The sequence below is a fragment of the Physeter macrocephalus genome, unplaced genomic scaffold, assembly GCF_002837175.3.
Source record: "Physeter macrocephalus isolate SW-GA unplaced genomic scaffold, ASM283717v5 random_430, whole genome shotgun sequence".
Taxonomy (NCBI): Eukaryota; Metazoa; Chordata; class Mammalia; order Artiodactyla; family Physeteridae; genus Physeter; species Physeter macrocephalus.
In genome coordinates, this window is record NW_021145716.1 from 1 (window position 1) to 18487 (window position 18487).

At 41.3% G+C, this 18487-nt stretch overlaps 1 long non-coding RNA gene across 1 annotated transcript; it reads right to left on the reverse strand.

The window, feature by feature from the left end:
* Positions 1-12206: 12206 nt before the first annotated feature.
* Positions 12207-17483, reverse strand: LOC102986544 (uncharacterized). The gene is made up of 2 exons (XR_008616700.1): positions 17090-17483; positions 12207-15410 (listed from the first exon to the last, which is right to left on the reverse strand). It is a non-coding gene; the product is annotated as an uncharacterized lncRNA (long non-coding RNA).
* Positions 17484-18487: the final 1004 nt, after the last annotated feature.

The following is an 18487-nucleotide window of genomic DNA, read 5'->3' on the forward strand; positions in this document are numbered from 1 at the left end:
TTCTCAACCACTGCACCACCAGGGAAGTCCTAGCCTCCAAAATTTTGAGAGAATACATTTTTGTTGTTTGAGCCATCCAGTCTGTGGCATTCTGTTATGGCATCCTGAGCTGACTTGGACAAGTGTGAATGCGGGGGGCACTGATTATGGTGGGGGCACCTTAGAGTCTGTCTGCCACACTTAACATTGTGAGGGTGGCTGGAATTCCAAACAGAAATTCCACACAGAAATTCCAGAAGCTTCTAGGTAACATGTGGGATATTTTTTTTTTAATGCAGATTTTCCGAAGAGATCATCAATCTGTAGGTCAGTGTGGGGCCTGAGAAGTTCCAGAAGTCCTCCCAAGGTGATTCCAGTGTTGGAGCAGGTCATCTGTGTTTGAGGGGTAGAGTCCAACAGCTTCAAATTCCAGCCCTGCCACTTCCTAGCTATAGGACCTTAGATCAGGCACTTCTCCTTCCAGCTAACGTTTCTTGATCTGCTGAAACATGACAAATTATTAAAAGAAAATAAAAAACACCCTCTGGGGAATTCCCTCGTGGTCCAGTGTTTAGGACCCGGCACGTTCACTGCTGTGTGCCTGGGTTCGATCCCTGGTTGGGGAAATAAGATCCTGTAAGCTGCATAGCACAGCAAAAACAAAAACAAAGGTGGGATGAATTGGGAGATTGGGATTGACATACATACACTAATATGTATAAAATAGATAACTAATAAGAACCTGATGTATACAAAATAAATAAATAAAAATAAATTAAAAAAATTAAAAACAAAAACAAAACCCCAAAACCCCAAAAACCAAACCACCAAACAAAAACACCCTCTGGTATTAGCAGCTCCCCTTTCCAGTCCAGCCCCAGCAAAAGGAGCCTGGAATTGCCTCATGTCCCTCTCCCCATTCCCCAAGCCATGGAAAAGTTTGAAATCAGTAGGAGAACAGGGTTTGGGGGCTGTTCAAACATGGAGGTGACCTGGGTCTTGCTTCTCCTTATGGCTCCTCTGGAGGATGCTGAAATATACCATGGGGGCCTGGAAAAGGTAAGGGTCCAGGTGTAGATCTGAGGTCAGCTGGGGGATGCAGGTAAGGGCCAGTGTTACTGGACACCAGAAGGAAAAGCAGTCTTCGGCCATGCTGTGCACGAGCGGGTAGAGCAGCCTCTATGTGGTGACTGCCATGCAGGGGCCTCAGTTTTCTGGCATCACAAAGAGTGCTTGGCTAGGGGTTAGGGCTGTGTGAGGGCAAGTTGACTCAGGACAGTATTAAGTGACCTATAGAAATAAAGTATGGGAAACTTCTTGTACTAGGTCTATGAAATAAAATTCACACCAGAAACGAGTCAAATGAGAGGATGTATGTAAATTGCAGAGCCCCGTGCCTGGTACATACTAAGCGTTTACTAACCAAAAGGTATTTTTCTATTATGTCAAAATCTCCTAGTTTGAATGCCTATAATGCCTTTGTTCTTATTTATCCACCATCATGTCTCCTATTGTTTTCTAGGCTGAGAGATCTGTGGTTTGGAGGATGAGGCTTTGCTCTCTACAAATGGAGGGACCCTGGTTTTCCTCCTCTGTGGTGACTGGAGTACTCTGAGTATTAACTGATATAATAAAGGCAGAGGGCTTAGCTCCATTCCTAGCCCTAGTAAATGTTAGTTATTACCCTGTATTGTAATAATGATACCAAATGCTGGCAGACTAGGTGGCAGGGACATGTTTTAGTCTGTGAACCAAAGGGTATTTGAACAAAATATACTACAAGGGCCAGATTCCTGGGTATATGCCCTGTGCAGTCACAAGGGCCCCATACTTTGAAGAGCCCCATGCTCAGGAGGGCCTCACATTTGGTTTAATGCTCTGGTGTCACCATTTTGAAATTCTTCATACTTTTTGAACAAGGCCCCTGCATTTTCATTTTGTACTGGGCCCTGCAATTATGTAGCTGGTCCCATCATACTACATCTTGACTTAAGTTCTTAGGAGCCATCTGCATGTGAAGTTTCTAAATTTCTTATAGCCCTTTATCTTGTACGAGTCTTGATATATCTTGAGTGCCTTCCTCTATATGAAATTTCAGAAGGCAGGGGTAGGAGAAGGTAGACACTTGAGGATTAGAAAAAGGGGAAGGCGCCAGAGCTGGGGGGAGTGTTGAGGATCCCCTTTGTATAGACCTGGCACCTGCAGCTGTGTAATAGCATGTGGTTTTCTGTAAGGCCCATGTGTGAGGCACAGGGAGGCTTGACTCCAATTTTCTAAGTGGAAGACAGAGCATGGAATAAGAGAAGCAAGATACTGGGGGAGAAGCAAGAAAGGAGGGGAACGAGCAAGTTCTGCTTCTCCTTCTTAGGCTGTTAGGCCCAAGGACAAGTACAGAAAGCGAAGCCAAGGGTATCTAGTTATCATAAAACAGGTCCACACAGGCGAGGCCAGGCTCTGGGGGATAGAATGCTATTAGAGCAGGGCTCTTTGCCTAAAAAGAGGGAACTGGGAGAGGTATCCAGGCAAAGAGCCATAAACACAGCCTGAGCCCTTGTTCCATTTTTGGGTGCCCCAGGCACAAGGAAAGTGCATTCTATTTGGCAAAGTGCTAAGAACAACTTGGTATCGATTTGCTTTTCGGCTAAAGCCAAGGATGCCTGTTATTATAGACTTGAGGTTTCTTGAAACTTTTCCACAGTCACTTTTGATTATTGCAAGTTTTCCCATCGTTAGAGATAATGAAACAACCCAAAGTGGTTGAAGGGCTTGTTTCGGGCCAGGAAGTGATGGGAAGAAACTGTGTAACTATGCAGATCCTCTGTAGGATCCTTGAGGAGGTCTGATCCTCTCCCGCCTTCCTTGGAGACCCCAGCTAGGCCCCCCCTCTGGGGCTGGCTCCCTGGGCTGTCTCAGCTCAGCGGTGGTGTGTGTGTGTGTGTGTGTGTGTGTGTGTGTGTGTGTGTGTGTGTGTGTGTGTGTGTGTGTGTGTGTGGCCCTGGACTACTCTGATTTCATGCTTGCTTTGTCATGTACTCTTCAAAACTTGTGGTATAATGCAAACGATCACACTGTACATTTGCAGCGTAAATTGTAAAATACACAGAATATACTGCAGTATAATTGTGCTGGTCATGAGAGAAGCAGAGTATTTATCTTTAAATGTTAATTCATAGTGCACTACAAACGATGTGTTCTGAAGATGGGACGCAATTTGAATGCCGTTTTGAGGACTGTTGTCACCGTCTTTTGAGCATGTCAGCAAATCTTTGTGATTGGAGCAAAGTCTGGGCTCACTGGTCATCATGTTCCTCCTTCCCTCCCCCCAATCCTATCCCCACCTCAACTCTGAAGGCTTTGAAGCCCTGATCTGTGTATGTCTCTGAAGACCTAGACCACCTAAAACAGCATCTGGACTTGAATACTTTCTCTGGGCTAACTGTCTTCTCCCCTACTCTAAACAGTCTCCCAGGCATCTTCCAAACTTGAGAAGTCAGAGCTCCTGTCCAAAGAGGCCAGGCATTGAGTCAAGCACACATGACTGGTGTGTTTCTGTTCCACTGCTGTTGCCTCAGCAAATGACAAGGATGAGCCCAGGGCTCCCCAAGGCCCTCAGCGCTTGCCACTTGATGCAGTTGGTTTTGGCCCATTTCTCAGACCTAACAACTAGGTCTGATGTCAGCTACTTTCCCTAAGACCTGAAGGCAGTTCAGGATGGCAACCTGGGATAAAGCCATAAGGTCTTCTGGGATATTCAGAATTAGACTTGAGCAGAAAAATATCTTTATTTTTGTTTATGTGAATGACCAGGGTTCTTAACTCTGTATATTAAACATATATATATATATATATATTTTTTTTTTAACACAAGGAACAGTGGGGAGTCCTGGGCCTCGATCTGATCAACCCTCTGGAACGTGCTCAGGCTCCAGACTGGCTGTCTTCTCTGATACAGATGAAGAAGGACATATTTCTATTAACGGGAATTGGACCTCTTTAATCCAGGCTTCCTACCGCATTTGCTAACAGGCCAACTGGCACAGGTGGCGTCCAAGGACCTCAGCCCACGAGAGGAATGGAATGTGACATGTTTTGCTGCCACCAGCACTCCCAAGGGTGATGGGACAAATAAGGAATTGATTTTCCTTATAAAAGAAACTGAATAGTGTGTGTGTGTTTCATGGACACTGGCAAGTTGAGGTTAAAAGGATGGCAAGAGAATGGCTGTCTGGTTGAGCCGAGAGGCTTCCAGGGAATTGTTGCCTTAATAACATTATTATTAACATTTACTGAGAACTTACTAGGTACCAGGCACTGTGCTCAGCACTGTGTGTGCATCATCTCTCCTAATCCTTACAATCTTTGAGTTAGGGACTGTTGCTACTCTTTTTATGAATAAAGAAGCAGGCTCAGAGAGGTTAAGTAACTTGCCAGAGTCCTCAGCTTTGCCAATGCAGAAACTTCTGTAGCTCAGTCTATTGGAGTTAACAGGTTCTAGCCTGCCTCCTACAAAATGATCTCATATTTCCTAAACACTTACTATGTGTCAGGTGGTGGTAATAAGTTGAATTGGAATGGTTTAGTCAGGACTCTGTCCACTTCGTGAAGAGACAACAACTCAAACTGAATAGGCAGAAAGTGGATTTATTGGCTTGCAAAAAATGTTCAGGGTTAGTTTTGCTTCAGGCACGGCTGGATCCAGCAGACAAAAATGTCTTTGAGATTCTCTTTCTTAGTTCCCTGTGTAGGTTCCATTCTCAGATGGGCAATCCTGCGGTGACAAGATGGTTGCCAACAGTGCCAGGCTTGCAACCTTACAGATCTAAATTCAGAGGATTAAAAACAGAAGGAAATGCCTTTCTCTGTTGTTTAAACACCCTTCGCCCACCAACCTCTCAAAATTAGCTGTTTGTATAAGATTGGTTTGGCTTGGATCACATACTCACTTCTTTCCAAATACCCTGGCCAAGGGGCTACAGGGCTCTGGTAGGTCAGTCAGGGTTATGTGCTCACCCTGGAGCCACGGGTAGTTAGCGTATGGACAGGAAGTGGAGGAGGGCTGAAAACCCAGAGGGCAATTGATGTGCAGTTATCAAAAAAAGTGGGGATGGATACTGGGGAGACAAAAGCAGCAGTGGGGGGTTCTGGGAACATAAAGAAGCACGTAGCACGTAGCTAATAAAGCAAGGGGCTAACTTATTAATTTATGATGGGAAATATATGCCTGGTTCATGACCCAACTGGACACCCACCTAGGGCACTACCCTCTTGTCAGTAAGTCCAGCTAGGGGCAGGTTGCTTCAGTAGTATTAAATTAGAACAAATGGAATTACATGTTTCTAAGAAATACTTCCATCAAACTATTTGTGGGCAAACAGGTTCAATTGCAAGGAAGAGAAAACCTTAAATACCAATTATATAAAGAGGATAGACGTTTATTTACCCTGTAAAGCAAGCCCAGCGGTAAACAGGTCAGACCTGGTATGGTGGCTCCATGTTTATCACGCACCCAGACTCCTTCTCACTTGTAGCTCTATCACCATTCACACATAGCTCCTTCTCCTTCACAGTCCAAGTGATGTGTTCAAGTTCCAGCCATCGAGCCCACAATCTAGCCAGCAGAATGGAAGGAGGAGATGGGCACACACTCTTTCAAGGACAATCCCATAAGTTGCTCATGCCCCAGTGGCAAAAATTTAGTCAGCAGGTTATACCTATCTGCAAGGGAGGCTGGGAAATGTGTTTATTCTGGGAAGAACAGATACAGGGAGACCACAGGTCTTTGTCAGAAGGGCACCCTAACAGACAGCCCCTTCTAGGCTACAGACTGGCCTGACCAATGGTTAAAGACCAGTCACCTGGAACCCAAGCATCTTCCAAAGGCAACCCTAAATATGTAAGATGTAAGCAACTGTTAATCTTTGTTGCCCTCTTTTTTTTTATCATTACTCTTCTATTAGCATATTCTAATTTGAAAACGTCCAGTTGCAATTTAATTGCTTCTCTTCAAATTATAAATTATTTTTCTTAGAAATGAGTATGCTTTCTCTTAAAAAAAAAAGCATGTGTTTCCCATAAGTAGTGAAACAATGCCAATATGTATAAAGTACTTTCTCCAAACTCCTCATTTTAATACGAATTTTTTATTTATTTATATATTTTTGCGGTACGCGGGCCCCTCATCGCTGTGGCCTCTCCCGCCGCGGAGCACAGGCTCCGGACGCGCAGGCTCAGCGTCCTTGGCTCACGGGCCCAGCCGCTCCGCGGCATGTGGGATCCTCCCGGACCTGGGCACGAACCCGCGTCCCCTGCATCAGCAGGCGGACTCCCAACCACTGCGCCACCAGGAAAGCCCCTCAAACTCCTCATTTTAAACCATAACAGCCTGCTGCATGTCCTTCTACCTTTCTTTCATGATCATTTAGACACATTTGTACGTTTTGTTTGTTTTCACAAAAATGGGTTCTCATGATATACATTACTCTGAAAATTTTTCTTTTTGTTTAAGAAATACATCATGGACATGCCACAGGTTAAGAGCTAGAGATCTGACTCATTCTTGTTAACAGCTGCACAATGCTCCAGAGTATAGCTGTTATATAAATTATTCGACCATTCCCTTTCATGGGCTCTCAAGTCATTTCCATTTTTCTGTGACCACAGGCCATGCTGCAGTAAACCTCTTGTACTGATGTCCTTAAATCTCAGTGCTCTTAGTTTTTTGAGATGGGGTCTTTGAAGTAGGACTGCTGGGTTAAAAGGTACATTTAAAATTTGTAATCAATATGGCCAGACTACCTTCTAAAAAAGATTGGAACAATCCACATTCCCACCCACAATGTATGAAAGTTTTCATTTACCCTAATTCTTGCCAGTACCAAAGGTCATTACTCTTGATTGATATGTCATTGCTGTCTGATTGACAGTTGACCAATGGTATCTTGTTGCTTTGATTTACATCTTACTGACCACATGTACACGTGATCTTCTTTCATATGCTTATTGAAAAGCAGAAAAGCATAATGGTTTAGACTCTGGAGTCATTCCACCTGAGTTTGTGTCCTGGCTCAAGATGTGTGACCACCTATTGTATGACTTGGGCAAGTTACTTCATTCCTCTGAGCCCGTTTCCTTAGCTGAAAAACAGGGATATTATCTATTTCATAAGGAAGTTGTGAGGATTAAAAGACATAATACTTGTAAAGTACTCGAAACTCTATCCAGCACATAGCAAGTACTAAATAAATGGTTAGTGACTATTACTGTTGACCTTTTAGATTTCTTACCTATTGGGTGTTCTCTACTGGTGTGATTGTTTTGTAGTGATCAGTTTGTGGGAACTCTTTGTATATTAGCCATATTAATCTCAATCTGTCACTTATGTTGGAAATATTTCCCCAGTCTATCATGCATCTTTTACAGATACAAGATTTGTTTTCCCAAAATTTCTGTTTATGTAGTCAAATATGTCTGTAATTTCCTTTAGAGTTTATAGGTTTCCTGTTTTGCTTATGATCTCCCATCATAAGATTATAAAAATAGTCTCCTAAAAATTCTTCCAGTATTTCATTTTAACATTTAAATTTGTAGTCCTTCTGGTATTTTGTGTGTGTGTGTGTGTGTGTGTGTGTGTGTGTGTGTGTGTGTGTGTGTGTATGATGTGAGGTAGGGATTTGATTGTTCTCTATGCACCTTACTGGAGCTCTATTTATGTAGTAGTTACACATGTCAGATTTAATTTAGAAACTTCATGAAAAGAGAAATTTGGAAGAAAATATAGTATTTATAGCAGTAAGTAACTGGGTAGTTCTGAATATTAATTGTTTTTTTTTTTCTCCTAATGGACTCTTCCCCTTCTTTTTTCACATGAAATATTACAGGAAACTCCAACATACAAAATTGGCTATTACTGTTTGACATGGTGAAAGATAACAAAGTTGAGGAGTAAGATAATGAAGAGCCTTGTAAACAAGGATAAAGTTTTATAATAAAAGTTTAGATTTTATTCTGAAATAATGGGGGGAATGATTAAAAGATTTTAGACAGAGGAGTGACACAATCAGCTCTGCAAAGAATGGACTGAAGTATGACAACAGCGGAGGCAGAAACACCACTAAAAGGGCATCACACAAGTCCTAGCAACAGATCCTGTTCCCTTGGACAAGGGTGACGGAAATGGATATGGTTTTGGGGTATATTTATATGACACACCAAGAGAATTTAATGACTAATAGAGATGTCTGGGGTGAGAAAGAAGAGAGGGAAGTGTCAAGAATAACGCCCATGTTCTGGTTTGAGAAACAGAGTGGAGTATAGTGCCATTTATCAAGAAAAGGAAATAGTGGAAGAAGAGCAGATTTTGAGGGGAAAATGGTGGGGTTAGTGTAAGTTATCTGTGTGTTAATTAAGTGGGGGGATATTCAGATGACAGGTGGTCATTCAGATCTAGAGCTCAGGATATATGCCTGGGCTTAAGATAGGAATCTGGAAGTTATCAACATACAGTTGGAAACCACAAAGCCATGGAACTGGATGAGATTTTTCAGAGCGTCTATAGGGCAAGAAGGCCTAAGACATAGGAGGGACACTGATTCAGTTGGGGTGCTCTGACTGTAAGCAAAAAAAAATCAACTCTGGCTACTGGGCCTCTGCATGTGGTTGTACAGGGGATACCTTGTGCAGCCATAAGTAATTTATTGGAAGGATATGAGGAAGTTCACAAAAATTAAAGAAGCTTAACATTCAAGAAAATCAGGAACCTGGGCAACTGAGGAAATCTCGGTAACAAGAACTTACATGCCTCTTACGTATTACCTTCTGGCAGCATGGAAGAGGGCTAGCTTCCCGAAGGAAAGGTGAGGTGCTATTCTCAAAAAAGGGGGAAAAATAGAGTAGGCAAATGCAGCTGTCTGCTGTTCTATCCCTTGGCTGCCCAGTACATGCATTCTTTAGGAACAATTTTATAAATGACTCCATTCAACATGCTGAAGAAAATGAATTAATCTTCTCCCCAGGGGAGATAACCTAAAATAATTTCCAGTTATCACACCCAGTGTCAAGTCTAGATTTCTGGGTGATAGTCATTCTTCTCTAGATCTTAACCCTGTCTTGACAATCTACAACTTATGGATTTACTGTTGGATTTACCAACACACCCATATATATTAGTCTGAGGACACTGCCAGCAGAGTAGCTCAGTTCCAATGGAGGGGAAGTCTGACTGGGCTAACTTGGATCATGCTCAAACTTCAGCCAGGAAATATGAGAGGCAAAGTACTGAAATGGAGAGAGAGGAGAGGGATAAAAAGGTAAGCTAGGAAATATGGGTAGAGGCTATATAGATCTTATTTCTACAAGTCACAGGGCTGGAGCTGGTAGTTGTCCCTTGGTATGCATGGGCGACTGGTTCTAGGACCCCAGTGGATACCAAAATCTGCGGATGCTGAAGTCCCTTATATAAAATGGCATACTACAGTTGGCCCCCTGTATCTGTGGGTTCCCCATCCCCAGATTCAACTGTGTATTTTGATCCACATTGGTTGAATCCAGGTGCAGAACCTGTGGTTATGGAGAGCCGACTGTGCTTATCTCTTCCTCCTTCACTATATACTATATGTTTTCTTTAGCCAAAGGTTTTTGACTAATGGGAACACCCAAACTTTTATTCCTAAGGTATTTATGGGTTGAAATTTTCCAAGTCTTTTGAATCTTCCCAGATACCAGTACTCCATAAGTCAGTCTCTTTTATAATTGCCTTAATTTTCACAAAAGATCTTACCAATGCAGCAAATTCAATCAGCATCATAATTCTGCAACTTGTGGAATCAATCTCCAAGTTCTATTGCAATAATTTACAATTATACACTCCTAGCTCAATTGTCTTGGCCTTCCTTATCCACTTCAAATTGTCCTATTGTCAACAGCTAACTGGTTACCCAAATGTTGCCTCAATAGGTACATGATTCCAAATGACAAGGGGGAGCATCTTTACTAGCTGTTTTGCCATTGCAAATTGCTCATTGTCCTCCTACCCCCACTGCAGCACACACAGAGGAAGTGTTCCTGCTGCCTTTCAGTCTCAGTGCAGTAATCAATTCCAGATCCCCCATGTTCCTGAGGGTTTGAAGCCTACTATTTAACTGTTAAAGCAACAGAAACCAGTCATTTGGTTGCAAGCAAGAGAAACCCACTTTGGCTGACAAAAAGGGAACACAACGAAGATATATGGTGGTCTGAGAAACAAAGGAAAATCTGGATAACTAGGCCTTGACAACAGAAACTAGGGCACCTTTGGGGATGTCATCACATGAACTCTTATACGGTTTCCTTGGGACACTACCATTAGAAGGACTCAGCTCCTATAATTTTGTGTCACCTCTCTCAAGACTCAAAGTCCTGGTGGGAGGGGAATTTAGACTGTACAAGCTTGGATCACACAATCCAACCTCAGTCAGCCAGGGAGCATGATGCAAGAATACTGTCATTTACGGTATTCGCACAGAATGGGAAGGAGTAGCATTCCAAAGGAAAAGTGGAGATCTACCACTAAAAAAATGGGGAAATGATTTTGAGACAAAAATCAATGGACGTCTGCTATGCCAGTATTTAAATGATAAGAAGAACTAAACCTACAATGGAGCAACAGCTAGGAAGGTAGGAAGAAAATGACACTTGAAGAGTATGCCAAGATGCTGGTGGCAGTTGTTTGTGCTGCTGAAAGTTCAGATATGATGTTTATGTAATGGACTTAACAATAAAGGGCCATTATTGACCCTGACTGCAGCGAGATCAGAATACTCAAAGATTTCAAAGAAAATGAGACTTTTTCCTTCTCTCTGCCTAGTGTGAACCTGCAGTAAAGGTCTTAAAGAGATTAATGTTGGTTGAGAACTGGAATAATCTTTCATGAACACTGAAACTATAAAGTTCATAAGCCAAATATGCTCAGACATTAAAAATTAAGGAAAAATTACTGAGCTCTGAAAGATGCAACAGTCTATCAGTTTGAGTAATGGATGAATATATTTATCTAAATATTCACAAATATAAAGGCAGGTCTTTAAAATTATTTAAAACAGGCTCAGTGTTGAGTAACTTGCCAAGGTCAAACAGTAAGCACTAAATTTAATTTTAAAAACTCTTTATTTTAAAATAAAGTTTAAAGTTTAAAATAAAGTTTAATGTGAGTAGTGTAAAATATTCAAATACAGAAATGTATAAAGTTGAGTCTCATGTAATCTACACTGTTCAAAGAAAGCCATTAATAGATTTTTCTATGCATTATGAACATAAACACAAATTTTTAAATGAGTTCATAGTACACATTTTTCTAGCAATGGTTTGTTTCACTTAATAAATCATGGCCATTTTTCCATGCCCATACACAATAAATGTATTTTATTCATTTTAACAGACATGTAGATTTTCTTATAAGGCTGAACCATGTATTATGTAACCAATTCTTTGCTGATAAATATTTAGGTTTATTTTTGTATATTTTTCTACTATGTAATTAATTTTTATGCTTCTGTAATAACCTAAACATTGTCAGTTCCTGTTCCATTTTATATTCTGGATTGGAAAATAATTTCAGTGTGGCCTTGACCTCTAGTTTAGTATTTGGATCTGTCAAGTTTTGCTATTGGTAGATAGTAATATTAGGACTCAATTTCAAGTAATAGAAACCCAACTCAAAGTAACTTAAGCAAAGAAGGGTATTTATTGGTTCACATATCTGAAAAGTCCAGGGGATATACTAGCTTCAGGCACGGTTGGATCCAGGGGCACAAACATTGTCATCAGGACTCAAGTCTCTCCAACATTTGGCTCTGCTTTCCTCTGTACTGGCTTCATTCTTTGACTGGCTCATTTGATATGGTGGGCCCTGTTGGTCTGAGCTTTTCATCCTACAAAGCTAAGCAACCTCAGTAGAGCTTCTGAGCTTCTCCACAGTTCACTAAACTCTTAGGGTTGGGTATCACTGGACCAGCTTGAATCAAATGACCATTCCTGAACCAATCACTATGGTCAAGGAGATGGACTGTGCTGATTGATCAGGTCAGAATTACATGTCCACCCATGAAACCTAAGATTAGGTCAGACTGAACCACATGGACTGAAAAGAAGGAGAGGAGGTTCCAAGAAACATCAGGGAGTTGTTGCAAAGGGATGGAACTGATGCTGGTCAATCAAAAACAACTGATGTCAATGGTAAGACCAGATACTGAAAAAGTTTAATCTCTGTTCATAAAGTTGAATGGTAACAGCTGGCATTGTTCCTTCCTTGACAATAAATGTATTCTGGAAAAAATCATGAGGAGTAAGTTTGTCTTCTACTCAGGAGGCTTGTAATCCATTTGAATGGAATAATCATGTCCAATAGCACACTCTGGATGACACAATAGAGTTTCAATGTAAGTAAACTCAGTGGTCGTGAGTTTGAGAGCCCAACTGTCTTGCTGACATGAAGCAGGACAACCAGCCTCCCACTGGCAAATAGTTCTGTGACGCTCATCAAGTCAGTGGTAAATTTTAACCTCAGTGGAAAAGTTTTCTTATGTTCCTTTAAGTCTTTTGCCAGGTTGAACTGGTACATTTCTGTGAGTACTGGCAAATCAGATTCATCTCTGTATTACCACGGAACAGAGGAATGGACAGTGACTTCAATCTGCTCTGCTCCTTCAGATCTGGTAGAAAGGGTCCCAAGTGCTGAAAATGAGCTAATATATATAGGCATAGAGGCTTACTCTGCAGTTAAAAAAAAAAAGCTGCTGGTCAAGGAGTATACAGCACGGTTCTTCCTGTTGTGAACATTAAGTCCTGGTGGGTGAGGTGCAGGCTGCTTCTGTTCAAAACCCCTTGGTGGAACTGGGTATAAGATAGACCGAGATCAGCTATAGTCTTCTCAAGGACAGCCAGTCTGATTGCAGCAATATGTCAAAAAAACAGGCAAGGGCTGTGTCAGGTAAATAGGCAAGTAAGTAAGGTACTTTCAGCAGGGCCAGCCATATCAATAGCCAGGCTATGATCTAGAAGAACAGGCAGTTTAATATCGAAATTCTGTACATTAGTTTTAACCCTGAGTACTCCAGGGTTAATCCACAGCGTTTATTCTAGATACAATTTTCTGATCTTAAAGGGCCAGTCAGGTACAGCAACTTTCATTTTCCTGCTCATCTGCCCAAGAACTTTCAGCTCTGGAGAAGGCTATCTCCTTAATCCAGACTTGAGGTTCTGTTTAGGAGTCTATGCTACATCTGGGAGTGATAGGGTTGGGAGAGCCAGGTTCATCAAGGTTGGCCCTACTTTCTTTGGTAATCAAGTCTCCATCTTCTGTAACTCAGCCCATCTCTGAGAATCATCTTATCAACAAGTCAAGGCCTCAGACTGGTTGAATGGTACTGCTGAAAGATGAGATCTGAGGCATGGAGATAGTAAGATACTAGGTTTGAGTTTTACGCTTTTTCCACCATCAATTCTTATACACAGTGTACATCAGACTCTTGAACAGATGATCATCTTTACCTTTAGTCCCTCATTTTGACAGGATTAAAGGGAATGACTGCCAGTGTAGATCAATGTCTTTTTCCGTCAAGTACAGGAGAAAAAGAAAATCGAGCTGACATTTTGAAGGCAATAGAAAAACTAAGCTTGTAGATAATTTCTTCTTTACAAATAACAGTTGTATATACAAGCAGGCCAGTCATCAGATTTTATTTGTTGAGGGTGAGCAGTATAGAGTAACCAGACTTAGGCCTTGTTTGATGATTTGTAGACTGACTCATATAATCACAATTAGTCTAGAGGATAAGAGACAAAAGATATAAAGAAACATTTCCAACATTTAACCAGTGCACTCGTTAAAGTAGCTGAGGACAGCGGGCCCTTAAGTTGACTCTGAAGAAATGAGACTTTTCTCATGGCACAAATCAAAGTCTACTTGTTCTACATGATCTGGTCTGGGAGGAATTCATGAATCAAATCCCTCCTGAACAGGTAAGTTGTCTTAATACCTGAGAGTATTTCATGACAGGAATGAAGTCAGCCACTCTGATTCAGTGTAAAATAATAGTACTGAGACAGATGAAATTCCATGAAAACATCCACAGGGACAGGGGACTGTGGTCTTGTGACATTAGGAAGCAGCAGGAAGCTCTTGAGTCTACTGATAAAATCTTTAGCTGCAGGCTTTGTAGATTTCAAGTCAGTCTACATTTCCAGCAAAAAGGTAGATGATATGCAATTTGAGATGCCCACCAAGTAAGCTATCATGGCCTGGTCAAAAGGCCTACCTCCAAACATCATTAACATCAACAGCTGATGTTACCAGACATCAAAACACCCATCTTAAAATCTCTCTTGGCTGGAAAAAAATTTTCGAAATGGTCACATTTTAAATCACACAGACGAGAAAGGATGTTCAGAGATTGTCTCTTGTGGATCAGGTATTACATGTAGTTAGAGCTGAGTATTCATAATTTTGGAGACTAGGCAGATGTGCTAGTGACTGAGGATTTGTTTTACCGATTTTTCAAAGGTTATTAGCTCATTTATCCTGGAAACAGCAGTTAAACTGAATAAAAACCAAGAAATAGTGTAACTGCCACTGGTTGAGCGATAGTGACATAGTCTGAGAAGATGAATAATAACCAGGTACCCTTTTAGGTAATGTTGCCAGTCTTTGAATTCTGCTTTCAGTTTATAGTTATCCCTTGCACACGAAGTAGAGTACCATGGCTGAGGATGGGCGGTCCAATGTACAGCTGCTCTAACATGGCCTCAATGAGACATCAACTTCAGCATCAGCTTCAATACCTGGCGATTCATGTATCCAAGGAGGATCAAGACTTCAAGGTCATGTATTTCAAGTACCACTAGAGCATCTGGTGTTTGTGAAAGAAACTGGGTAAGGGGGTTTGTCAGTGTAGAGTATGTATAAATTGCTCTCTGGCTATATCAAATCCAGGAATCACTGGAAGTCCATCTGTAGGTAGAGGGCTATTACTCTAGGTCCATTTGATACCACGTTCGGTCCATATGACTACTCTGGGGGGCAAAGATATGCCCATCTTCTTGTACTTTTCTGAGTTTGCCCACAGTAAGTATTCCTAAGAACGTTCAGCATCAACTGAACATGGATGGTGTTGGGTAGAGGTACAGAACAGAATGCCATTCAGGTCGAACATACTGTTGTCTAGGGCAGTGGTTTTCAAACTGTGTTCTGAAGAATTCTAGTTGTTGTAAAGAAGTCTCCTTAGGTGTCACCATGGTGGTAAAGTAAGATGCTTGTGGCAGGTTTCAGGCCCCCCACTTCTGCTTCCTCCAGAGCAGCTTCACTTTTACTCTGGGCTTCCATAAAGTTTTCATTCAAAGGGCTTCATGGCCACAAAGCCTTTGGAAAACCAATGATCTAAGAATAAGTTGTTCACAAAATGCTGAAATACAAAAAATAGGTCACAGAAACCAGAAACTGTGTGAGCAAAGCCTGTGGTAAGCCAAGGTGTTTTCCTATTTATTCTTTCCCTAATGTGGGCCACATTACAAAATGATGAAGTTAAGATTCAAGTCTGCTACAAATTCAGATTGCCTGAAATTGGGCTTGTAAGTAACTATCAGAGAACAAGGCTATTGGTTTTAAGTGACAATAGTGCTGGGGTTTTTGCAGTCAGCATACAGCTGCAAAATGCATTCATTTCTTTGTTAATATTATTTCAAAAATTCCCTGGCTGGATGACTTCTCTTCAAGTATTAATAAGATCTCAGTGGGCCACAACTCAAATCCTAAGAAAATATCTCCTTCTCACCCCTCCTCCCCCTTTTCTCTATTCTCCTCCTCCCTTCCCTTCCCAGTCTCCTCACCCACCTGAGATACAATTCCCTTAAACTAGATTTATAGCACAATTCTATGGACAGAAAAGTATATTGCTAAATGTCATGGAATTCATCTAATTTTGTGGCAGAATTAACTCCTCCCATCCCCACCCCATGTATCCCCACAAATCTTCTAGAGGTTTCTTTGACAGAAAATAAAGGTAACTGTCAAGATGTGGGGCTCTCAGATGAGGAAGACATACTAATTCAAGTAGTTATTGACAAGGTAAAAAAAGGGGGGGTTTCAAAGATGCTGTTTATTCCTGGGTCTCCAGGGTAATCTGTTGGCAATCAGGAAGCACTGGCTATACTGCTTTAGAGCAGTTTTCCCATTCCACTAAAAGGAATGCTGCAAAAATAACTTTCTGTGCTTGATTAAACTTAGGACACACTGGACCAAACAGCTAAATGAGGCTCTTTACTGCAAGCCTTCTGAGATCCTTTAATACACTACACTGCATTATGAATCAGGGAAGGGGGCACATTTACAGTATTTTACCACCTTACTGGACTACAGAAGCTCTATGATATATATTATATGTGTATATTAAATATATACATACACACACACATATATATGAACAGTACTGTTCTAAAAAAATTGATGGCTCATTCTATGTAAATATTAGTTTGGGGATAGAGGACCACAGGTAGATCTTGGTGTCCAGGAATATTAGTAAGAATTAAAAAAAAAAAAAGACATGATATGAACAGGGATCTCCAATCAACTAGGCCATCTTTGGGAAGACCACGAAGATGGATGAAAGATCTAAAAGCAGCTTTGTTTCATAATGGGTAACCTTGCTGTCAAATGAACATTTGCTTTGTTGACTGCACAGTCTACCACCATGGAGACAGTCTACTCCTAAATGTCAAGAGATGCTGTAATGGAATTCTGGTCTAGGTACAGCTATCACAAGATTACATGTATGACATCCTGACGGATTGAGGGCACCAGATCAGGAAGTTGGAAACTTTTCTGGGGTTCCCACTCTCCAGTTAAACACTGGGTAAAATAGAGGCTAAGTTAATTCCAAGGAGAGAACTGGACTAGGAGTCAGAAGGCCTGGCCTCTACCACTCTGTAGCTGTGTCACCTTGGATAACCTTTTAAATTTCCATTTCCTCATTTGCAAAAAGGGATTATAATTTGTGTTATTTGATAATTGAGATTAATGCATGTAAAAGTGCTTTGAAACTGTAAAGTGCTATATAAACATAAGGGATTACCATATAGGTTCTACCTGGATGTATCAAGAGGCCTTTTCTGGAATCTGATTGGAGCTTTGTGAGATGCTGTTAGGTAAAGGGATTCCTTGGTAGAATTTCTTACATTTGTGTGAAAAGTTCTGGTTCCTGAGTAATCCCAAAGAAGATGCTGTGAGTTCACTGTGCCTTTGTTTTAATCCCAATGGGTCAGAATATTTGCTTGCTCATTCAGTAGGTTACTACAGATTTGACATGGAAAAAGAACGGGGTCCAGATTAGATACTTCCTGAATTTCAATCATTTAAGATAGTGGGGTATGGTCCAATGTGGTTCTCAAAAAGATGTTGTCATTCTTCAGACAGTGCTGATAACTAAAAATCCCCTGGTCCAAATTTATTATGTGTCTCTGAAGGCTTTAACTGAAGAAACGAAATGCACACTCATGGAACAAACAGCCTTTGTTGTGATAAAATAGCTTCAGCTATTTGACTTGAGGAGTTTGACTTCACTACAAAGGGCTGTGTTGAATCTCGGTAGAACAGGACAGGAGTGGAGGTGAAGGCCACATCATGATGATTCGCTGGATGCCTCCTGGGTCGCAGTGGTCCACTGGAATGATGTCTTCTTCAGTAGTAAGGTGGTAGAATCACCATGGGCAAAAATCCAGGTACCAGATCTGTAGGCTGATGGAATAGCACAAAGGTGGTCAGACGGTCCAGGTGAACACTCGGCAACCAGGAGGCACAGGACTGGAGGGGAGAGGGACAAAACATATAAGATAACAAATGCTTGGAATTACAAACAAAGGACTCTAACACTGGGGTGGGGCTGCTGTCAGCACATCAGCTGCTCGACGGATACTAATTCTTGACAAGCATGGCTTAGAAGCTGACAGATGATAAATGGGGGAAAAAAAGCCTTATGATTAATGATCAGTGATGATAAGAACTGAAAGAGTTCTCTGGTAAAGACTGTTTCCTGACTCTTGAGGACAAACTGTCTTAGGGAAGCAGCAAATAGGAACTGCCCCAAGTCTCATACTTTGGGGGAGTAACTTGATTGTATTCAGGTTGCTGGGCAGTGGTTGGTGGAGAAAGAAGTGGCTCCGAAGGTGGTATGAGAACTGGATTTAATTTTATATACCAACACCAAAGCAAAGCAAAGGATACTGTTGTTCTTCCTTTTCCAAAGCCTTTCACAAATTGTCTTATGGTCTTGTACTTGTAAAAGCTATCCTTAATTACATTTTCATAAGATTCCATCTTGAGTGCGAGAGAATAAGGTATGCAGGGAATAAGGCCCTGGCCCTTGCACCCCTCTGTAATACCCTATGCAGCAGAGAAGTTTCTCTTTATATTTGAGGGCTCCCTAAGTCTCTTTAAAGTTAGAATTAAAAAATAAAGCATGAAATAAAGGAAGAGACATGGCCCAAA